The 24,223-nt window shown below is 50.8% G+C and overlaps 1 protein-coding gene across 4 annotated transcripts in view; it reads left to right on the top strand.

Moving 5' to 3' along the window:
* CORO2B (coronin 2B) overlaps positions 1 to 24,223 on the top strand; it is a 164,831-nt gene that overhangs the window by 24,866 nt on the left and 115,742 nt on the right. The window contains exon 1 of one of the 4 annotated variants that reach the window (XM_037733146.1): positions 13,375 to 13,398. The exons of the other annotated variants lie outside the window; for them this stretch is intronic. The gene's annotated coding sequence lies outside the window, so the exon portion shown is untranslated. Of the gene's footprint in view, positions 1 to 13,374; positions 13,399 to 24,223 lie in introns of those variants that run through there. 4 annotated transcript variants of the gene reach the window in all.

The raw sequence follows: 24,223 nt of genomic DNA, 5'->3' as shown, positions 1-24,223 counted from the left end.
ACCACCCCACGCACACGCGGGAGCTTCGGGCCAGCTGGTGTGGCGGTGGACGGCCGAGGGTGCTGCGGGGCGGCTGGTTAGAATGTCCTCCCCCTCCACCTCAAACCCACTGTAGTGCGCCCTTCCTTTGGGTCTTTTAGGTGTTCTTAAAATACAGTCCCCTTGGGAGGGGTCATAATGCCCTAAGTGGTTGTCATTGACCGGGCCCAGCCTGCTGGGAACAAAACACTCAAGTAACTAATGAGGTGCAGGAGGGCTTCCTGAGAGCCAAGTGAGGCAGGAGGGAGAGCTGGTTACTGTGAGTGAGCCAGTTTTGCCAGGGAAGCGAGCGTGGAGTGGGGAGGACGGCCAGCCTTATTCTGTGCTCCTCTCCACCCTGACTGCCTGCTTCTCCTGCGCAGGGCTGCCTTCCCCACCGCTACCCCTGTGCAAATAAAGTGAGGACAGAGATTTATTCAAAAAACATTTGCTGACCCCTGTGTGCCAGCTTCTAAGTGGCACTGAGGGTGCAGGGATGAACCAGTCTCTCTCCCTAGGGGGATCCTGGTCTGGGGGGAACACAGGCCACTCAGGACACAGGGCTGCAGGGATGTCCGGGAAGGGAGGCTGATGGGTGGAGGCGTGGAACGGCAAAGACAGGGACGTGTGCACAGAATTGTGAAGCTGTGAGAGACAGGGCTGGGGAGGCCAAGGAAGCTTTCTGGAAGGAGAGATCTTCCCTCAGTCTTCCAGGATGAGTAGGCAGGGACAGATGAAGAGGCAGGAAAGGCGTTCCAGGCTGAGCGGGCAGTGTGAACAAAGGCATGGAAGGGGAAACACGTTCGGCTTATTCTAGGAGGGACCAGTGGGTGCTGCTGGGCTGGAAAGGGAGGGGTTCTGCGTGTGGCTCAAACAAGGCGGGACAGGCAGGCAGGGGCCGTGGGGAGCTTCGGATGCCAAGCCAAGGAGCTTGAGCTTCATTCTGTGGTGATGCCGGGAGCCTTAGAGGGGCATTAAGCAAAGGAGTGATGTGATCCCGTTCACACTTATAGGTGCTCTGCCGCAGCCTGCGTTGCCCTAGAGGCAGAGAGGTGAGTGGACGCTCTCAAAGCCTGTGTGCAATGAGGTGGGGAGGGGGTTTCTGAGCCCCCAGCCCAGACTCCCTGAAGATCTCTCCCTGTGCTTGAGAGCTGAGTGTCACATTGCCACACTCTACCCTAAGAAGGGTGTCCTGGCCTGGACCACTCCACGGCAAGGGCCTTTCCCATCTGCCTGGGCTGCCAGATGGTTGGATCTAAGGGTTGAAAACATAGGAGGGGACAGAGGGCCAGAAGTTTCCTTCTAGGAAAATGTGGTTATAGCATGGCGAGAAGAGCACTGGAATGGGATTTTGGGAGTTCCTGCCTAAACCCTAGCTCTGGCCCTCCCAGACTGTGTGATCTTGGGTTGATCACTTCCTCCTCTGGGTGGGGACTGCCTCCCCTGGTTTGAGGCTGGGCGCAGAAGTGAGCTTATGTATGTGAGTTTATGCCCTGATGCTGCCCAGCCTTGGGCCCTGCTTCACCCTTCCCTCTCCAGTGTCCCCAGACCCTGCAGCCAGTGTGTCTCCTGCGCCATGTCCTCCAACCACACGTGCTCTCCAGACTGCCAAGAGCTGTGACAAGTCATGAGACTTGGAGGTTGAGGACCAGAGTTTGAGTCCTGCCAGCTTGCTTGCTTCCTCTTGGAGGAAGTCTCAACCTCTGTGTTCATTTTCGTATACTGGGTGTAAATTCAGCCCTTTGTACATATAGGGAATTTTCTGAGTCAGCATCTTTCATGTCTCTTGGATATACCCCACCTGAGCTTATGCTGCCTATTTCATTGGGAGAGCCGTCATCTGATGGAATTCTATCCACTTTTTAGTGGTTACCTGGAGTGGGGATAGGGGAAGAGTATTACCTGAGATAGGGTATGAGTGAAACTTCTGGAGTGATGGTGGTTACATGAATGCATACATGCATAAAAGTCCATCAAGCTGAACACCTCAGATTTGTGCACTGTAGATATGTTATGTATATTTTACATCTCAAATAAAAATAAATAAATGATAAAAAGACTCTTCCCAGCCTTCTGGTTCAAGTCCCACCTCTTAGCATCTATTCATATATTCATTCACTCTATAAATATTTGTTTGGGCTCCAGCCAGCCTAGGCATACAGAGACAGAGACTCTGGTCTGTGTACTGCACAGTGTATATAGAATGTCCAGTGTTCTGGTCTGTGTACTGCACAGTGTATATAGAATGTCCAGTGTTCTGGTCTGTGTACTGTCATGGGAGCTCAGAAGCACAGAACCTCCAGTGCTCATGGGGACCGTGGTGGTGGTTCTCAGCCCTGGCTGCAGATTACCTGGTGAGGTTTAAATGCCTGTCTCTAGGGCCAGCTTCATGTGTGTTTTAGTCCATTTTCTGCTGCCATAACAGAATGCCACAGACTGGGTAGTTCATAAAGAACAGTTTATTAAATTAGCTGGGTGAGGTGGTACGTGCCTGTAATGCCAGCTACTCAGGAGGCTGAGGCAAGAGAATCGCTTGAACCTGGGAGGCAGAGGTTGCAGGGAGCTGAGATTGCACCATTGCACTCCAGCCTGGGTGACAGAGTGAGACTCCATCTCAAAAAAAAAAAAAAAAGGCTTATTTGGCTCATGGTTCTAGAGACTGAGAAGTCCAAGAGCATGGCACCAGCATCCGGTGAGGATCATCCCATGGCAGAGGCATTGCATTTAAGTGAGTGTGTGAGACAGAGAGAGGAAATCCGGGAGCCCACTCCCAGGATAACCATATTAATTAATTCATGAGGGTGGAGCTCTCATGACCTAATCCCCTCTTAAAGGCTCCATGTCTTTTTTTTTTTTTTTTGAGACGGAGTTTTGCTGTTGTTACCCAGGCTGGAGTGCAATGGCGCGATCTCGGCTCACCGCAACCTCCACCTCCTGGGTTCAAGCAATTCTCCGGCCTCAGCCTCCCGAGTAGCTGGGACTACAGGCATGCACCATCATGCCCAGCTAATTTTTGTATTTTTAGTAGAGACGGGGTTTCACCTTGTTGACCAGGATGGTCTCGATCTCTTGACCTCGTGATCCACCCGCCTCGGCCTCCCAAAGTGCTGGGATTACAGACTTGAGCCACCGCGCCTGGCAAGGCTCCATGTCTTAATACTGTTACATTGGCAGTTACATTTCAACATGAGTTTTGGCAGAGACTTGCAAACCATAGCCATGGGCATGTGACTTGTGCAACATTTGGTTTAATGTTCTCTTGTCGCTGTCTTGAAATTCTTCAAAATGTTTGAGAAAGGAGACTTGCAAATTTAATAGTTGGTCCTTCCTGTCCTCCTTCCCCCAGAACAATAGAATCAGAATCTCTGAGAGGTGGGGTCCAGGCATTCACATTTCTTAAAAGCTGAGCTTCCATTCGGGATCAGCCAGGCCTGGATGTGGCCCTACTCCTCAGACACTTGCTGAAATGCAGTCTGGAGCCTCCTTCTCTGGGCATTTGTGACTGAGCTGGAACAATAAGACTTTACAACATGAGAGTGTCACAAGAGCAATTCCTGGGTAGCAGTGGCAGAAAGCTACAAGGGAGCTCAGGGTGGAGGGGAAAAACCCTCTCTGGGTTTTTTTTTTTTTTTGAGATGGAGTCTTGCTCTGTGGCCCAGGCTGGAGTACAGTGGTGCCATCTCAGCTCACTGCAACCTCTACCTCCCGGGTTCAAGTGATTCTCCCTGCCTCAGCCTCTCCAAGTAGCTGGGATGCCATCATGCCCAGCTAACTTCTTGTATTTTTAGTAGCGATGGGGTTTCACCATGTTGGCCAGGCTGGTCTGGAACTCCTGACCTCGGGTGATCCACCTGCCTCGGCCTCCCAAAGTGTTGGGATTACAGGCGTGAGCCACCGCCCCTGGCCTGTTTTTTTTTTGTTTTGTTTTGTTTTTAACTCTGAAAAGAGCTATCAGTCCAGTTTGTCTGCCCCTTGATAGTATTTTCAGAGGCAGGTGAGCTGTGATGTGAGTTTGCTGTGAGCCAGCAAAGTGGGTGTAGGACACATTGCACCACACAAAGGTCTCACTGCGAGGACCGTTGTGGGGTGGGAAGGTCAAGGAAGTCTTCACGGAGGAGGTGGGAGCCATCCTGACCTGAGAAGGATGAGAGAAGAGGAGTGGAGAAAAGGCAAAAGGACAAAATACACTTAAGAAAGGGAAGGTCTTGTTTGGGGAAAGGGAGGAAGTAGGGTAACTGGAGTACGACTTGAGCGAGGAGGCATGGTTCGGTGGCACAGGAAGTGACGGTCTGAAGTCAGAATCCTGTCAGCAATGGGGAGCTGTTGAATGTTCTGGATCCAAGAATAATGTGCTCCGTAAACATCTGAATGAATAAACAAAAGGGGTGTTGGGGGAGACTTACAGGGGATTGGCCCTCTACGTCGCTGAGGTTTGTAGCCAGAACCCTGGTTCACCTGGCATGGAAGGCTCTGCGCCCTCTTCCCATAGGCGGTGCCTGTCTGCAGGAACCTGGTGTCCCCTGCAGTATGGTCCAGGGGCAGCAGTGACTGAAGCATCCCAAGAATAGCAGACATGCAGCAGACCATTTCCTCCCATTTCAAGGAACAGCAAGCAGTGGGTGGATGGGTAGGTGGAGCGCTTTTGGTACAAGCCAAGCTGTGTTCTCCAGCCCTCACCAGGTTCCCCAGCCCAGGTGAGCAGCCCCGGCAGGAAGGTGCTATCTTGTATCTCTCACGGCCTGGTGGACACTAATTCCTTGGGCGGGGTGGCCCCTGCTTGGGATAGAGGAGCCCTGATTTCTGAATAACCAGCAGTAGATCAAAAGGAGGTCTGTTTGTTTCTGTCTCCTGCAATATTTATGCAGGAAGATGAGAAAGGGGCTCTGTTTATTGAACTCATTCTCCAGGGAAAAAGCCGTGGGGAACGGGCCACTTCCCGTGTCTGTGAGCCAATGAGCAGAGATGGAATTTCTCTGGGTTTGAAGCCAGACAGAGCCTGTGTGCTTGCAGAAGGAAGAGGGGTGGGATTCCTGGAAAGGACAGAAAGCCCTCTCAACCTCCTGCCTCCTGTCCCAGGAAAGCTTTTCGGCACATACTTTCTTGGCAACTCCAAATAATAACTGAAATCTCAGCCTTGCTTCTATTCTGGGCTTTGCCTCTATCATGCTGTGTGACCTTAGGAAAGTTGTTAACCTCTCTGGATCTTTTTTTCCAATTCTGAAAAGAGGGAGCTGTCAGCTCAGTTCTAGCTGTCAGTCTAGTTCTGTCTGCCCCTCGACAGTATTTTGAGAGTCAGATGAGTTGTGCAGTAAAGTGGGTTTAGGAAGCATTGCACTGTGCAGAGGTCCCAGCTCTGCAGCATTCAAGGATAGAGGACTGGCTGAGTTGCCAGCCAAGTGGCAGTCTCAGCTGTGACTTGTGGGGTCAGGCCAGAGGGAATGCTCTCTTGAGCTGGCCCCTACCCTGCCTCAGGTTGGGACAAAGGGGCCCCCTCCCTCTTTCCTCCTCCAGCTAAGCCCTGCTGTCCCATGTCCCTGAGAACACTGGCAGGATTTCCTCCCAGGAAGGGGGACATGGATGTCCAGTTTACATCCCTGGGAGTTGCAGACAGCGAAGCAAGGCAGCACTTCCCCATGACAGTGGGATACGCCTTATCGCCAGATGTAGAAGCCTGTGGCTGCATGGCTCAGGCCTCAGATCATCTGCTGTCCTCCCTTAGGGGACTGGGACCCCCTGCCCTCAGTTCAGCCCCTTGGGCATGGCTTCAGGGTCTTCTCCCAGGGGTGGGTTCTGTTCTCAGCTCTGTGACTGGCTTGCTATTCCTGTTTCCCATGGTGGACCTCATGAGTGGTAAAGTTTATAACAGTTATTATCATTAGGCCAATCTAGATCTTAAGACAAAATACCATCCATTAAGCATCTGCTCCATGCCAGGCTCTGTGCTGGCTCAGGGGACACACAGAGGGGACCAATCTTCCCGGCCTTTAAGGAAGTTGAATTCTGCCTGGGAGGCAGAGGGGCAAACAAGTACAGATGAAGCAATTGGCCCAGCATTGAATGTGCGTCCTAAACTCCCAGGGACCCTGGGGAGACTGAGCGGGCGTCTGAAAGGACGCGGTGTTGGAGTGCGGCTCTGAAGCCAGGTGGGGGAGGAGCAGCGTGAGCAGAGGTCAGGGCAGCGACTCCCTGGGGTGATTCCGAGACACAAGGGTGAGGTTTGAGTGTGGAGGATCAGAGGCCAGACAGGTGACGAGGGCTTGGGGGTGGCGCGAGGGGAGGTGGGAGCTATGCAGGGGCGTTGTTCCTGGGCCCGTGTGTATCAGTCCATCCACAAGGAGCTTCTTGTAGGAAAGAGATGTGACCAAGCCATTAGATTGCACCATGATACACCTTCATTAAGCATGCACTATGCCCGTGACCCTAGGTGATGGGACAGTCCACATGGGTGAATAAAGCTGTAACAGTCGCTGCCCTCAGGGCCAGGCTCGGGAGGGTGGGGAGATGGGACAGAACACAAATGCATGAATATTCTGACATCAAGTGGTAGAAATGCTCTTAAGGAAAATACAGGGGCATGGGGGTGGGGAGTGGTCCTGAGAAGGCGAGCCCCTGTGGAATGAAGCGGGGATGGAGCTCCATAGAATCTAGGGGGAATCTTTCTGGCCGAGAGAGAAGCAAGTCTGAGGCTCTAGCAGGATCCTCCCCGCCATGGAAAGCACAGGGAGCAGGCCAGGTCTGCTTGGAAAGGAGCGTGAAGAGCAAGCTGGGTCCTGGCTCCCAATAGGCCGGCCTGTGCTGGCTGCTCTCTAACGCTTCAGGCCTGACTGTTTGGGAGGGACAGATAGGCGGAGGATACGGCTGGAGGCCTGGAGCGCAGCAGCCATGTTGAGGTGATGAGGATGGAGCCAGGGCAGAGGCAGACGGCACAGGGAAGATGCATTTGAGGCCTTGGGGACCGTGTGGGAGGAGAGGGGAGCAACACAGCAGCCAGGGTGTTCCTGGAGCTCCTCGAAGAACATCTGGATCCACAAACCCATGGGGAGAAATGGCCACCCATCACCGAAGAGCGCTCCCCACGCCCCCTCCCACGGGCCGCCCAAGCCGCTCTGGCCTCCTGACCTGGGGCCCTGGAGCCCACCCAGTGGCCCTCCTCCTGCCTGCCTTCTCAAAGGTGCTCCAAACTGGGCCACATCCTCCTGTAGGGCCAGCAGGGCTCCATGGAAGGCCTCAGGGACTGCCTTCCCCTGCCAGCCTCACCGCGAGTCCAACCTCATTAGTATTTTGAGCAGAAGCATATATATATATATATATGTATGTATTTTTTTTCCTGCAGGGAATTGGTGGCCTGCTCATTTCATATTGCATAAAACCAAAGAGCAATTAAGAGGCACAGCCTTCTCGGGTCAAGGAGAAATGACAGAGACAGGTGGCTTTGCTCGCCGGGCTGCTGGCACATCTTTTCCAGGCTGGCCTGGTTTTGGGGTGGCAGGGAGGGAAGATGCTGTAGGATTTTAATTCACCAGCAACAAGATACTACCAAGTAGGACAGAACCGCTAATGCTTCTTCAGCGCTCACCATGTTCCAGGGGCGGTCCTAATTGTTTTACACACATCTCATATCACCCTTTCAACACCTAGGAAGCACAGGGAGATGGCTTCTACCATTATCCCCATTCCGTAGATGGGGAAACTGAGGCTCTAACGGGTTAAGCAGCATTCCCAAGGTCACAGACCTAGCAAATGGAAATGGAACCAGGGTTCTTGCATCCACAATGCGCTCCAGGTGCCATGCTGTTAACCGCCTGGCTGTTTGGCCTCTCAAAAGCATTGCATTTAGCGAGTCGTGTCTCCCTAATTTCTGTTTCCCTCCCATCGAAAAAAAAAAAAGACCAAACAAAATCCTCCACTGCTGTGTAGCTCAGAGTCTTCACCAGAGTTACTGTGGTGAACAAGGGCAGAAAGGAAACCCAGCAAAAGTCCAGCCTGTGGCTCCTATCCCTGTCCCCCTCCCGGGCGCCTGCAGAGTTAGATCCTTTGCTCTTGGTGGGTGTGGAGGCATCTGACCCATTAGGGGGCCACTGTGGTGGTCCAGGCGAGAGGCCTGAGCTGGCCAGGGAGAACCAGTGAGGGCTGGGAGGAGGGCAGGGGGCAGGGGGACGCTTTGGAAGCTGATGAGTCTGTGGGGGTGGGTATGAGTTAGAAGTCAGTGGAGAACCACGCGGCACAGTCAAGGGTGACAGAGAACCCAGGAGGAAGAGGTGGCGCTGCCTTCTCCACCTGTTTCAGATCCAGTCCCCCTCTACCACCTGCATCATCTACCTTGCTCCATAGGCTTGGCTCTGAGAGCATTTTCACTGTTTCAGAAAATCAGATCCCACAGAGGCTGAAGCTTGGAGCCCTGGGCTCTGTAGGCAGCCCCTGGAGAAGAGGGTGAGCAGTCTGGCTGGAATTGGGGTGTCCCAGCTCTCAGGGAACTGAGCTGTTCCTGGCCCAGGTTATGTGGGTTTTAGGATTTTAGCATGGCTAAACCCTTCTAGAACTGCTGTGTGTGTGCGCGTGAGCGTGCACGTTGGTAGGGGTGGAGACAAGCTGGAAGTTTTGCTGTCTCTGCTTCTCTATTATGCGTGGTCAGTGATTTTTACTAATAGTAACCTTCTGGGGAAAAATGATCTGAGGGCAGCAGTCCAATTTTCTCTAGAGAGTAGGCCTGCTTTCTAAAAAAGGCCTCGACCTGAGAGACTGCAGGAGTGCATACCCTAGAGAGGCTAGTCCCTGGTGAGCTCGGGCACGCGTGTCTCCAGACTCTGTTCCTGCCCTGGAGCCTGCCGGGCCTTGAACGCCCCTCTGCAGCAGCCCAATCTCCCCAGCTCCTTACTTTGGACTTTTAACTCTGCAGCAAGGCTGCCTCTCCTCTGTGCCTTCCCATCTCTTTTCTGGGAACCAAGGAGCTAATCTGCTAACTGGACTTTGTTTAGAAATCTGGGGGTTGTGCAGAAATGCTGCCAGAAGAAAGTTTCTGTTCTGTCCAGACCCTCCTGAGGCCTGGAAAAGTGACTGTGCTTTCGGGAAGCTGGTGGGGACGGGAGCGAGGGCAGCCATGCTGTGAGTCTGTCCTGGCTGGTCTGGACTAGGGGAGTGGGGCTGGGGTTAGGGGATCCACCAGCCTGTACTCCTGGATCCCGTCGCCCCATCCTTGTCTCAGCCCTGCCCAAGCCACTTGGCTGGGCATCAAAGCCTTCACTCTCTGGTCACCATTTACCTCCCTGGTCCCTGCCCAAACCAGACACTGGTCTGCTTGCTGCCCCCAAACTCAGCCTCTGCTTTTCTGCTCCCTCTCTACTTGAAAGGTCTGATTCCTGCTTTCAAAGCCCAGTCAAAATGCCACCTTCTCCACAGAGCCTTCTGTGATCTCTCCTTGCTCCAGACTCCATCCTTCTCATGCCACTGCCCTGATGAGATCGTTATATCTGAACATGTCTTGTCTCCCTGCCAGAGGGCGAGCCCCATGTCCAGAGTGGGAGGGAGCATGTTATGCCACAGATCCCACTGCATGCTCCTGCCATGCCTGGCCCTGTAGATCTTCAAGTACAGATTTTTGAATGATGTATTTATATTTTTTGCACGGATAGAAGAATCTATTCTGTGCACGCAACTAGCTTCAGCCATATGAGATGCATTTGTTGGCAAATTCATCAGAGGGTGCAGAAGAAAGCCACCCAACTCCATCCCCACAAGGGCCTGGGACAGATAGAGGGAGCCTTTTCTTCCTTTCTTCAATTGCCCGCACCCCCACCCCTACACTGTCCAGACAGATCTGGGTTGCCCTTGAATTCTAAATTCTAAAGGAGGGAACGCACTCTCCACTGCCTCTCAGACCTCCCACCCAAGACAGGCAGTGCCCTGGTGACCTCGTGACAGTAGTGTACCCTCCCCAGGCTCTGCCCTCCCCTGAGAGGCTGCCATACTCTTTCCGGACATCCAGGTCTTATTATGCCCTGACTCAAAAATTAATCTTGTCTAATTGTGCTTGAGGCCTGAGTGAATTCAGGGACTATTAGCCAGGCTCTGTGGGCCCTGGGGTCTCCATGGCAACGAAGGATGCATCCTAATGAACTGGGTCCTTGGAGACTGGCTAGGAGGCTTGCCCCTCCCACCCCTTGGTGTAGACTGTTGCTGCTGTCCCTGCTGCTTGGCGTAGGCCCCCTCCAGGAGGGGACCCAGGGCTGGCAGAGGGAATAGAGACAGTTTCCGCGTGTAGCCTACAGTCTGTCTCAGTGCTTCAGGGATAAAAGATACTCACAGATGGATGATCCCACAGCCTTACTGTTGGCCAAAGATTTCTTCAACAAACAAACAAGGCTCCATCTAAAAACCACACACATAGCACATCGGATTCCAATAGCCAAAATGCTGCCTGATTTGCAAATCTTTCTCAAATGTGAAAATTGCACTCCGCTATGGAGGCCTGGCTGTAGCATCACCTCCTCCAGGAAGCCTTCCTGAATATTCGCATCTTTCCTAGCCCCATTCTGCCACTGTGCTTGGTTTGTGACCCAGGGACATTTTTCAGCACAATCTGCCCGGGGGTGGACTTCCCTGAGTCCACACTATGCTCCCTTCACACCAGCAGACAAGCTCCTCCAGCCTGTATAACCACCTGCTGCCCTCCTCTCTGGGGCCCTGGACCTGGGGCCCTGTAGGACTTAGAAAGACAAAGGGGCTTTGTTAACAGCCGCTCTCTGAACTGGGTCCCACCCCTGTACCCAGGCTGGGGGGTTTTTCTGTGGATGTGGCTTCTGGGGCCTTCAGAGACCCTCCTGCCCACTATGACCATGGGTGCTGACCAGGGGGCAGGCACTTTGCCTTCCTTATCTAAGGAAGAGAGGATGCCCTAAAACCAGGCCTTTGGGGAAGGTGTGGAGAAAAAAAAGGACGTTGGAGGACATGAAAACAGTAAGTGGGACAGCCCTGGCCCAGCCTCCAGCTTCCTGACCCTTGAGCCCCTCAGCCTGATCCCCCACAGGGAGACATGTAGTGTGGGAGGGAGGTGAGGAGGGAGAGATCCCAGCCATTTCCCCACAACCACAGCACCTCCTTCCCAGCTGTCCTGCTGATTCTCAGTTTCTAGAAATGACCGGAGAGAGAGGAATGAGTAGGGAGGAGGCTGCCTGTCTGACTTTTAATTAAAAGGGACAGGACACCTCTTAGCCAGCCTTTAAGGCAGGGACACTTCTGTGGTGTGTGTGCCTCCTTCGACAGAAACAGGGTGGCATGCAGGTTTTGTGGGTGTATGAATGGTCAACAGGCAGAGGTAGCGATCGAAAAGCTGTCCAGAAAGCTGTGTTCTCTCCTCGCTCCTCCACACCCACTCCCCTTAGTGCAGCAAATGTTTCTTGAACATTTCTTGGCTTGAGTGCTAAGCTCTGTGCCAGGCCCTGGGATGTAGAGGTGGTTGAGATACTGCCCCTGAGCTCCAGGGTGGCAGGCGGGGACAGGATAGGGTGGCAGTACTGGGACGCTGAGGGCCCGACCTGTCTCTGGGTCTCATTCAGCCAGCATCCTCTGAGCATTGTCAGGTGCTGTGCCTTTCAGTAGGCACCGAAGATAAAACAGTGAGTGCGGCAGAGGTCTTGGCCGCTTGAAGCTTACAGTCAAAAGTGGTGTGAGGTAGGGAGCGCAGCCATTAGTGTGCGGTGTGAGGATCGCTAGGATGAGGATGCCTCTGGGGGCCTGGAGGAGGAGCAGCCACACAGTGTCGAGTATTGGAAGGCCGGCCCTGGGGATGGTCTGGAAGCAGGGATGTGAAGGAAGAGGAGGATTTGGCCAAGGGAACAGCTGGGAAGTATGGCTGAGGTCGAGGGAATGGCTGTGTGTGCAAAGGCTGGAGAAGAAATGCGGCCTTTGAGGAGCAGAAAGAAATTGAGTGCATCTGGGGCTTACTTAGTTGTGCTGGGGCAGGGTCCAGGCCAGGGAGGGCCAGTCTTAGTCCCTCTGTGCTGCTAATAATAAAACACCTGAGCCATTTATAAACAACAGAAATGGATTTCTCACAGCTCTGGAGCTTGGGAAGTCCAAGATCAAGGCACCAGCAAGTTGGTTTGTTTGGCAAGGCTTCACCATTCAGAGGGGAGGAACAGTGTCCAGACGTGGCAGAAGGCAGAACGCTGTGCAAAGGCTTTTTAAATAAGGGCCTTAATCCCATTCACCAGGGAGGAGTCCTCATGGCCTAATCACGTCTTCAAGGACCTGCCTCTTTATAGCATCACATTGGCACCGCCTGAGTTCTGGTGGTGACACATTGAAACCACAGCAGCCATCATAATCTCATTTGTAAGGACCACGGACTTGCTCCTGAAGTGGGGGTGAAGGGAACTATTGACTGGCTTTATTCAGTCAACAATTGTTTTATACTTTATTCAGTCGGCTAATTGACAACAGGCTTATGTGTTAAAAGACCACTGGTTTATGTTTTAAAAGACCACTCTGGGCTGGGCACGGTGGCTCACGCCTGTAATCCCAGCACTTTGGGAGGCCAAGGCGGGCGGATTACCTGAGGTTGGGAGTTTGAGACCAGCCTGACCAACAGGGAGAAACCCATCTCTACTAAAAATACAAAATTAGCCGGGCGTGGTGACGCATACCTGTAATCCCAGCTACTTGGGAGACTGAGGAAAGAGAATTGCTTGTACTCAGGAAGCAGAGGTTGTGGTGAGCCGAGATTACGCCATTGCAGTTCATCCCCAAATAAATACATAAATAACCACTCTGACGTATTTTTTTATATGTAGAAAATAATTTTTTAAAAAACACTCTTGATGCTATGGAAGGGAACAAGTGAGAGACAGGAGGGGTTTTTGCCATGATTGAGACATTTGGTCCAGCCCAAATTAGGGGCTGATCACACACACACACACACACACACTTTACCTACAGGTTGTAATTCACTTTGATATGGAAATGTTAGGCCACTAAGAGAGAGATGAGCAAAAAGCGCACTTGCTGTGTCTTTAACCGCCTCTCCCTACGGTGTACTATGTTAAACAGGATCCAGCTGTAACTTCCACGCTTCCCAGGGCTCTGATCAGCCTGGCTGGTGGGAGCCTCATAGCTCTGCCTGCTTTGGGGTTTCCCTTCCTTTTTATTGCCCCCCTTGAGGAAGAGACAGTACATGTGAAGTGTGACTATCAGTTTCATAGTTCTCTAGTTCAGTGAAGGAGGTTCTGTGCAACGTGCAACACCCACCTTCTTCCCCTCTGAGAACGCTAAGCAGCAGTTCCTTTCTGTTTTCTATAAGAATGTGTCATGGAAGCAAGCCTGTTTCCTGGGCAAAGAGGGACTGCCTATACGAATCTTGCAAGCACACGTGTTTCCCTTGTTGGGGTATGTATAATTCTCTTTTCTTGGGGCAGGGGGTGGACACACAGCTTTGCAATCCCTCGCTTAGAAACAGCTGCCACAGTGGCTTAACGCCATCTGTTTCCCCTGAGCAGGAAGGTGTCAAAGAGCCTCCTGCTCAAGGAGGGGTCTGTCAAGGGTCTGTTAGGATAGGAGGTGAGAGACATTGGTTGCCTGGGGTGAGAGAGTAGGACAGATGGAGAAAGAAGTGAGTAGGTTGGCTGGAACTAGGATGCAGAACTGTCCGCTGTGTCTTGTGCACCGTTGAAGTCCCAGGGCTAACACAATGCCTGGTCGCAGCAGGTGCTTGCTAAACTAGTTGCTGGATGACCGTGTTGCCTAATAAATAAATGCATTGAATGAATGAATGAGTGGACGGATGGGAGGGTATGCACAGATAAGGGAAAGTGAGGCAGGAGACAGAAGAGGCTTCGTGGAGGGGACTGCAGCAACAGTGCAAGGTCATCAGCACATGTCAAGGAGTCTGTGAGTTCAGGGTAGAGTTAGGGTGACATGGTGCTGTGGGCTGAATTGTATCTCCCTAATTCATATGTTGAAGCCCTAACCCCCTGTGTGTTTGGAGACAGGGCTGTCACTGAGGATAGCCCTGAGAAGGCCTTGCCAGTCCTAAGCAGAATTTCATACCAGGAAATTAAAAAGTTGTGTATTTTTTTTAAAGGTGATTTGATCTCAACAGCGTGGCTAGAATATGTGCATGTCCTCCCCAGAGGACCACTCTGGAAAGGCTGGAGTCCTCACTCTGTATAAGTTACTCCACAACCTCCCTTCTGTGTAAATCCATCCCCAGTTCCTCATCCCAGCAGTCCAACAATCAGAAATCACACCTTCTGAGAGCCTATGGAAAGGTGGGATTATGGGTGCTTCTGTTTACTTGGTTATACTTTTATGTTTGCCTTTCTAGGTGGTGCATTTTTTACTTTCATAATTAGGAGAAACGTGTTAAGGAGTTTTGAAAAGAAAAACTCCAGTCTAACAGCTGCCGACACTGTCCTGGGTCCTACTGCAGTGTCATCCAAAGTTGTATACGCCATTATCATAGACACATAAAGTCGTACCACCCTTTTGGAGAGCAATTTGGCAGCAGGCATCGCAAGCCATAAAAATGTCCGTATCCTGTGACCTAGTAATCCTGCTTCTGGGAACCTGTCCAAAGGAAATAATCCAAAGGCAGGGAAAAACTCTGTGCATCAAGATGCTCATCGCGGCATTATTTATAACAACGAAACATTAAGAGCAAAATAAAGGCCTAATGTGAGACTGACTGAGGAAATTAGGAAGCATTAATTCAATAGAATATTCTGCAACCGTTAAAAATTATAATACTGGGCGGGGCGTGGTGGCTCACACCTGTAATCCCAGCTTTTTGGGAGGCTGAGGCTGGCGGATCACCTGAAGTCGAGAGTCTGAGACCAGCCTGACCAACGTGGAGAAACCATATTTCTACTAAAAATATAAAATTAGCTGGGCATAGTGGCACATGCCTGTAGCCCCAGCTACTCGGGAGACTAAGGCAGGAGAATCTCTTGAACCCGGGGGGCAGAGGTTGTGGTGAGCTGAGATCGTGCTATTGCACTCCAGCCTGGGCAACAAGAGTGAAACTCTGTCTCAAAAAAAAAAAAAAATGTATATATATATATATAATACTAAAATGATATGGCAGTTTGGGAAAACATTTGTGCTAAATGAAAAAGGTGGGACATAACGTTTTATGCATATCTTGATGTTCACTGTGTAAAAGTTATTTGGAAAGTACAGATGCTTTGAGACTGGAAAGTGAAGGGAGAATGGATGGGACCTAGCTGTGGGCTGGGAGGAGTCGCAGAGGGCTCTTGGGTTCTGAGGGTGAGCAGCTGGGTGGTTGAAAGTCACGGTGGTACAGAAGCAGATTGGGGTGGGGAAAAGACTAGTAGTTTAGGTCCAGCATGTTAGGTCAAAGGTGACTGCAAGAATCCAAAAGGAGGGTCCGCAGGTCAAAAAAGAGGCCTAGACCCGGGGAGTGGGAATTTAGGAGCCATCAGCTTGGAGATGGCGTTTAAAGCCCTGAGCATGAATGACCTCAGGCAAAGAGAGTTAGGGCGGTGGGCTCAGCCAAGCAACCACATCTGAGTCACCTGGAGATCCCTCCAGGCCAGTGAATCATAGCCTCTGGGCTGTGGTTGGGCATTAGCATTTATTCCCAGGGCCCTGGATGATTCCAGTGACTCTAGGACTACACTGATGGTCCCTGTGGCCCCCAGCAGCGGGCCTTCCATGTGGGCAGCATGACTTACGGGACGTGTAAGCACATGTCCTGCTGCACTGAATGGTACAGTTGTTGGTCAGGCACTTTCCTTAAACATTTTCCATACCCCAAATTCTGGCACATAAGCTGAGAGAATTTTTGAGCTGCTTCTGAGTGGAAAAGGCCGTGCAGGAAATGCAGCTGGGATACAGAAACATTGAAAAGATGAGGATGTTTTGCTAGCTCATGGGTAGAGTGGGGCAGAATATTTGAAACTGGGACAGGCACAGAAAAATCCAGAGCATAACTGAATGTGGAGTTATGTTTACTCAGATATCTTCAGTCAGCCTCTGCTAGCCCCAGATAGAGGATGGGTTTCTTGAGCACAGAGGGGTGGACATGGAAGATGTTACAGGACCCCTGGAGCTGTTGGCACAGGGCAGGCACTTCCTAGGTGGTCGATACATCCTCCATTGACTCTGGATTGACTCGGAGCTAGGGAAGGGGCGAGCCAGCTGGTCAGAGCCTTCACACCCAAAGCTGGAGGGCACTACGAGAAGGAGCCTTCTCAAAACAGCCTGAGTCTTCCCTGGATAGATATTGGGCTTTTGAAGTAGGTAGAGGCGTTAGCAAGGGGCCTCGTGGATTTGGTGGGCCAGGCACAGAGGGGATAGTTTGTCTTTGTTCCACAATGTCTAGGGTCTCTGCTAGGAAGCCCTAAATGACTAGGGGTCACTCAGACGTTGGAGGGACTAGAATCATCTGGAAGTTTCTTCACACTCATGTTTGGTGCCTGGACTGGATGACTTGAAGGCTGGACTGGGCTGAGACTGTTGACCGGGAGCATCTACACATGGTGTCTCGGCATGGCTTGAGCTTCCTCATGGCATGGCAGCCTCAGAATAGTCAGATGTTTTACATCATGACTTGGGGCTCCAGGACCAGTGTTCCAACAAATGAGGAAGTATGATCCCTTATGACCTAACCTCCACTGTGAGCCTCCATGCCTGTGATCCCAATACTTTAGGAGACGGAGGTGGCAGGATCTCTTGAAGCCAGGAGTTTGAGACTAGCCTGGGCAACATAGCGAGACCCCATCTCTACAAAAAATTTAAAAATCAGCCTGGTGTGATGATGCTTGCTTGTGGTCCCAGCTACTTGGGAGGCTGAGGTGAGAGGATTGCTTGAGCCCAGAAATTTGAGGTTGCAGTGAGCTCTGATTGTGTTAACTGCATTCCAGTCTGGGTGACAGAGTGAGATCCTATCTCAAAAAAAAAGAAGGCCTCTTTAGCTCTCATTTTCACTCCTCTCTAAGAGAGGTCAGACCAGGACTCCAGGAACAGATGCCATGCAGCAAGACCCCGGGCCTTTATTATCTTCCAGTCAAAATCACATGCCCTTGGGCATCGCACCTCATGAAACAGGGCCTTGGGCATGAGTGGGAGAGAGAGGTCTGCATGGGCTTAGCGGCAGCTGCCAGATCATACAGCTTTGCAAAGGGTTATGTCCTTTCACAGTGGTGAAATGCCACCAAATGACATATCCCACCTTTCCTGCTACCTGCCTCTGGGGCCAGGTTTCCTTCTCCTGCACTTAGGCAACCCAAACCAGACCTGGGGGCCTGAGCACGGCCACTGCAGGCCCAGAGGCTTCCTTTCTGAAGAGCCTAGCAGGAGCCCAGGGTGAAGCACTCAGGGCTTGGCCTACTGTGGCTGGCTGCGCATGGCCAGTCCAGACCTGAACACTGGTGGCTACAGTTTCCAGGCCTCCTGGGAGACGGGCCAACAAGGCAGGTTCTCTCTCCCCAACACTTTGTCCCCCGGAGGACTTGGGCCTGAAGGACAACTCCCCTGGCCAGGCCAGGCAGCCTGAGCTGACCCACTGGCTGGCTGAGAGCCCAGCTGTCTCCCCCAGGGAGCCCCTGGCCACTTCCTGGTATTGCTCTGTGTGAGTGTGCACACGTGCGTGAGTGTGTGTTGGGGGACATTCTGTTTTTCAAGGACTTGGCTCTGTGCAGTGAAGGGATCCGTTGGAGAATGATGAGAGACCTAAGGGTCAGGGAACATACTCCCTTCTTCTTCCCAGTTCCTCCTCTCCTAGGGAGGGAGCTCCTCATGAAACAGAATTCCTGAGTCCTGAATGGTTAGAGCCTCATGGCTTTGTTCTCGGCCCCTCCCCTGCCCAGACTCATGAATGCCCTTTCTCGGGCTTCCCACAGCTGGCTTTGAAGAGGGGCTCCAGGAGGGGACTTGAAATTCCGCATCATCACTCCCTTCCACTGTGTTTGCTATTTCAGCCTCCATCCACCCATTCAACAAGTATTTACCAAAACTTCCACTGGGTACTAGGAACAGAGAGAGGGAGAGAGAGAGAGAGAGACAGAGATAATGAACACTCAGACTCAGACCCTGTCCTCAAGGGGCAGCAGAGAGGAAATCAACTTGCAATTAGAAGCCATGCTCATGGCGAAATGCTGAGGCCAGGGCCCCTGGCTGCCTGCACAGTGCACTGGGTGCCAGGAAGGAGCAGCACTGGAACTGGGCCTCTGGGGATGGCTGGGATTTGGGTCGGACAGATGGGCAGGGAGAGGGAAAAGGACGGCAGGTGACAAACGAAACATGAGCATGGGGCCTGGGGGGTAGGATGATCACCTGAAGGGGACACGTTGCTGTCAGGAGAATTTGTCCTCCCCCACTGTTCCCTGTCTGAGCCTTATCCGGCAAAGGAAAAGAGGATCTGGTGAACTGAGTCACACCAGGCTGTTCGTGACCATCTTATTTCTCCCAGCAGGGCCTGTAGTTAAGAAAAGGGCCGTAGCTGTGCAGGCTTTGGGGCAGGGCATTAGTTTGTGGTCCACATCAAGCATCTAGGTGTGAGGAAATGAGCTTCTGACCCAGATCTGGGTGGAGAGGAAAAGGAAGGAAAATGTCTGAGCTCCAGGGCAGGGGCCTTCCCTCCCAACTCTGCATCTTCCTTGCAGTTGGGGGAGTAAATGGGGTTTTCATCTCCTCTTTGCTGCCGGTCTCCCAGCTCCTTCCACTGCCAAGCCTGAGCCCACTGTCCCCTCCCCACTGCTCCCTCACTGCCATCCTTTTCCCAGGACGTCCTGTGACTTAACCAAAGGTATGAAAGCTGCTGATGGAAGGCCGTTGCTCTGGCTGCCCAGGGTCAGCTCGTGCCCTGGGACCGGAGAGCTGCTTTCTACCGTACAGCAGCCTGTGGATGGCCCTTTGGGGCCACATCACTGGCTGTGATGGCGGGCAGGTGGGATGGGGTAGTGGTCCGGCTCAGTACACTAGCTTGACCTGGAATCCGCAGAAATCATTCCCATTGGCCAGCTAGCCCGTCCCCAGGGGGCTTGTAATTGTGCAACCAGCCTCTCCCCTCTACCCACCCACTTCTTTTGATAAAACCTGGCCGGAAATTCAGGCACAGAACAAAAATGGATGCGGTGATGATTCTGTGTGTTATTCAGGATTAACTAGGTGAATATCACTGAGCTCCTCTTAAGTGGTGGCATTGAACGACGCAGAGATCTTGCGGAAAGGGGCCTTATCCTCAGGGACCCTGCAGCCCCCTAGTCCCAGTGTCAGCAGCCCTCACTAAATGTCAACGGACGCAGCCCAGAAGAGGAGCTAAGGCTTCATAGGATGAGACAGCTTCTCCAGCGACTAGCTTACAAAGCAAATGACTGAACCACTCCCTGCCCTGAACTTCTGCACTGTCCTCAAGACCTAGCGAAGGGCTGGGGGCTGGCTTAGGCCTTGCATGCATCCTGTTACAATTTACCCCCCAATTTAACATCTAAGGCCCCTTGCTGCCCGGCCCTAGGCTTGTCTTCCTCCCTGTCCAGACTCCCTTGCTCCAGGAACAGCAGACCCCTTACTCTTCTGCTCACATCTCCTCCCTCATGCATCTTCTATCCCCTGCCGTTCTCCCATCCTTCCATCCCCAAGCCCCTCCTCCAGCATCCTGTGTATTTAAATGTGTAGAAACTTGGTCTCAGACTAGATCCCACGTCTACATTCTATACCTGAGTATATGTTCCTCCCAAGGCACTGATGTGTTGATTTCACTTATTAAAATGGCTTATCACCTTGCAGAGTAGGGTACTCTGAGGCCCAGTCAAAGAATTTCCGTTTCTGTGAGGCAAGTTTGGGAGGCCAACAGGGCATCAGTCCAGTCCAGAATATTCACAGAGAGAAACACAGCATCAGCATGGAAACGAACCTTAGACACCACACTGTCCCTTGACTCCCACTCACAGAGATGTGAACTAACACCCAGAGCTGATGGCAGGTAGCACCTTCCATCCCACACCCCAGAAGCGGCCAAGGAAAGAATCCCAGGGGGAAAATAAAAAGAAGTACTCTGTACAAAGCTTTGTTTGTATTAGCAAAACAATTGGGAATCATTTCACGTACTGAACAACTAAGCTAATCCAACTTCGGTTCATCAACATGAGAGAATGTGTCCCACCACTGAGCCACTGAGCATGACTCGTGGGAACCAGCACTGTGTATGTACATGCATGTTGGAGATGATAGAAGAGAAGAATGCAGAGTCTGGAATAACATGCTCCATGATTCTCTTGTTCCACTGTATCTGTTTATATACATATATTTTTTAAAAACAACAATGTCTATTTCAGGTTATAAAAATGATGTATGGTCATTCTAGAAAATTTGAAAAATCAGAAAAGTGTAAAGATGAAACTTTGAAATCACACTTGATCCTACCCTCACAAGGTACTACCCTTTGCATTTTGGTGCTTTCCTTTCACTTGTTTGTTTTTTCCCTGAGTGTATATAACAATTTCCTACCTCTTGCCTTTGACATTACAACATTGTGTCAGGAGCATTTCCCTATTGTATTATCTATACCATATTTTACTGATTATAATATTTCAAATTTTTTCATCTCTGATTGGATATATCTTCAATTGAAAACATGTCATAGTTAATGACTACATTTTTTTCCTAGAGGAATGTAAAATAATGGTCTGTTTTATAATCGATTGAATTAGATTTAATAAGACAAGGTATATGTTTCAAAAGCATGATTTTTATGCCTGTATAATAGCTTATCATATGAACATAAACATATTTTATTATCCTCTTATATTGGACATGTAGGTGGTTCCAACTTTCTACTTTTTTTTTCTGAAACAAGATCTTGCTCTGTCACCCAGGCTGGTGTGCTGTGGCATGATCTTGGTTCACTGCAGCCTCAACCTCCCAGGCTCAAGTGATCCTCCCACGTCAGCATCCCAAGTAGTTGGGACTACAGGTGTGCACCTCCAGGCTGGCTAATTTTTGTATTTTTCCTAGAGAGTGGGTCTTGCTATGTTGCCCAGGCTGGTCTCAAACTCCTGGGCTCAAGCCATCCACCCACCTCCACCTCCCAAAGTGCTGAGACTATAGGCCTGAGCCACTGCACCTGGCCTCAACGTCCTACTTTTAAGAAGCATCCCTGTACATGAAATGTGTCCACACTGCTCGCTGTTTATTGGGTTAGACTCCCAGGAATAGACAGAATGAAACAAAACAAATGAGGATCTTAGAGGCTCTGGATGCAGATCCATGTACACATTGAAAAGTCCAAAAGTAAATATGGAGGGATAAAAATGGGCACTATACTTATTAAGCTCTTATTTCCTGTGACATTCTTTTTTTGTTTTAAATATCGTTTTCTCTTAAGACGGAGTCTTGTTCTGTCGCCCAGGCTGGAGTGCAATGGACACCTACTGTCTGGATGTAAGTGTCTGGGCTGTGAAGGTGGCTCAGCTTTTTCAAGTTGTTAGGGTCCCAGGTTCCTTGTCTTGTTGCTCTGTTGTCTAAGATGGCTCCCCACCATGTCCATGTTTCTACCTGTGGAAAGGGTCCTTCATAGATGACCGGGAACTGCCACGTTGCACTACAGCTTATGTCCAATTGGCCAGCACTTTATCACATGACCACATAACTAGGTTGCAAAGGCACCTGGGAAATGTAGTTTTTTTTCCTGATAAAAACTACGACTGTATTACTGTGAGAGAGAATAGAAGAACAGGAAATGAGCATTTTCTGCAAAAAGCAAATCTTCAAACCCAGAGCTTCAGGGCTCCAAAAAGCTGCGTGATAGTAGTAGCGGCATATTAAAATGGCTTCTCAAATTGAGGCTCATCACAATGGATTAAACCTGACTTCTTCCCCATCTCAACCCTCTCAGGACTTCCCTTCTTTCTCTCTATGCCACAAATCTTGAAGGACCAGTCTTCAGTACCCTGGTGGCTGGCAAGGCTCTCCCTGAAGGATTGAGAACAGATTTGAAATTGCAAGCACTTCCTTGGCTTGTTAAGAACCGATGACGCACAATTCTATAGACTTTTATTTTAATATACAACCAAAAGCTGCTTACAGATATCCTCCTGAATTAAACAGGTCCAATCAAACAATGGCATTTCAAAACCTAAATTAGCACATGGCTAGAGTTTTAAGGGCCTTGAAATCAGTATTCGACTAAGATGGCTGGCATCTTTGCTGCCCTTGGCGAAGCTCCTACTGTGTGTACCTGTATAGATGACCGAAACTCCTGAGAGTCTCAGTAAAAACACTTTGTCCTCGTTGTCATCTTGAATTGGCTCCAGTGTCCAATTCCTGCTGTTCCTGCTTTTCAATTATAAATTGCTGTGACTTTAGCATCCTTATTATAGATTTAGTTTGCTGTGAGTTGTTCAGTTAGCCACCAGTGTGTGGTACCTATTTGTATATTTGAAGCCTATAATTTTTCATTAACCACCATGCTTTAAAGGTGTCATCAGTAGACCACCCTCATTGGAATATCTTGTGTGCTTGTTAAAATGCCGATTCTTGGGTTCTCACACAGACCTCCTGAATCAGAATCTCTGGGAGTGGTCCCTAGAATATATGTCTCTGTGCCAGTGAGAACTTATGAACACATCTTTATGTGTTATCAGGGTGGTTCAGAAATGAATCTCCCAGATCTTTATTATTAAATTAGTTATTCATGTAAGTCCCCAATTCTGCTTCTATATAATTGCATCTGGATTTGTTCTATTTAAATGTCTTTCAAAAGGAGGGTGCTGTATTATCACATAAAATTGTGGCTGGGCGCAGTGGCTCACAGCTGTAATCCCTGCACTTTGGGAGGCTGAGGTGGGCGAATCACAAGGTCGGGAGTTCAAGACTAGCTTGACCAACATGGTGAAACCCCATCTCTACTAAAAATACAAAAATTAGCTGGGCATGGTGGTGCACGCCTATAATCCCAGCTACTCGGGAGGCTGAAGCAGGAGAATCCCTTGATTCCAGGAGGCAGAGATTGCAGTGAGCCGAGATCTCACCACTGCACTCCTGCCTGGGCGACAGAGCAAGACTCCAACTCAAAAAACCAAAAGCAAATCACATAAAATTGTGCATAACTTCTTTTAGGAAGTACCTGAGAGATGAGTCATAATGTCCCTCTCTTATCTTTCTTGATTGTTTTCCCACTGATGCATGGGTTTGGGTAGATGAGGAGCCTCTGGGCCAGCCAAGATTAGAAACTACTGCTAAGACATGGAGGAGCTTTCCAGACCCCGCCAAGTCAGCAACTTGCTGGAGAAACTCTCTTAAAGAAGAGATATGGGGACTAAGACAAGGAGAGATCCTGAATGACTTTAGAGGGTCATGAGAGGAAAGCCCCTACCCCTCAAGGTCAAGGATGTGTCTGGAGGCTGTGCTGGAAAGTGATGGGAGGATTTCAGGACTCCCAGGAGCCCTCTGGGGAACCAGCTTCCTTTCTGTTTCTGTGTTGTATGCTGGGGGAGGGGTTGGTTCCAGGGCTGCAGCGGGCCCTTTATCTGCTCCTCTCAGCTCTGACTGGAGGGCTTTGTGTCCTGGCTGTGCCCCTCATAGCCGCTTAGTGACGGGCCTGTTGTCCAAGATGGTCCCGAGGCTGGTCCGGGCCTGCGCCCATGTATTATGCAGCAGCAGCCCGGACAAAGCTCCTGTGTGTGGAAGCCGGATCGGGTGGGGGCTTGCTCCCCGCAGAGTCCTGTTTACCAGGCACTGGGATGCAAGAGGGTGGGATGGTGGGGATGCTGTGTACAGGAGCTGGGCATCTCAATGCAGCCTCTGAGAGGAGAGAGGTTGAAGGCATTGTGGGTGCCACAGCAGGCTTTCCTGGCTGAAGCAGGAGTGATGGCTTAGTTCAGGTTCAGGGCAGCCAGAAAAATGGGCCTCCACCTCCCAGGGCTCCTAGGCCTGCTCAGGATGCACTGTTTGATCATTAACTGGGGCTCTCTGAGTAACTGTGACCCCAATTAGTAATTCCCTAGGGCACCCATGAGACAGGACTGATGTCATCCTTTCTAATCAAAGCGGACAGAGAATGAGAATCAGTCATTTCCCCTGGACCAGGACTCTTCAGAGGTGCAGCCAGGTCTTGCTCCTCTCTGTGTCCGCCTAACGTGGGAGGCTGGTGCAGGGGCAACCACACAACAGATGTTTGTGGGATGCAAAAGGGTTTGCAAATATTTGCAGTGTGCCCATTCCTGAGCCTTAGGCTTTGATGAGAAGCAGAAGT

The sequence above is a fragment of the Cebus imitator genome, unplaced genomic scaffold, assembly GCF_001604975.1.
Source record: "Cebus imitator isolate Cc_AM_T3 unplaced genomic scaffold, Cebus_imitator-1.0 Scaffold496, whole genome shotgun sequence".
NCBI classification, from domain to species: Eukaryota; Metazoa; Chordata; class Mammalia; order Primates; family Cebidae; genus Cebus; species Cebus imitator.
Note: the sequence above shows the minus strand (reverse complement) of the source record. Positions and strands in the feature narration are given on the sequence as shown.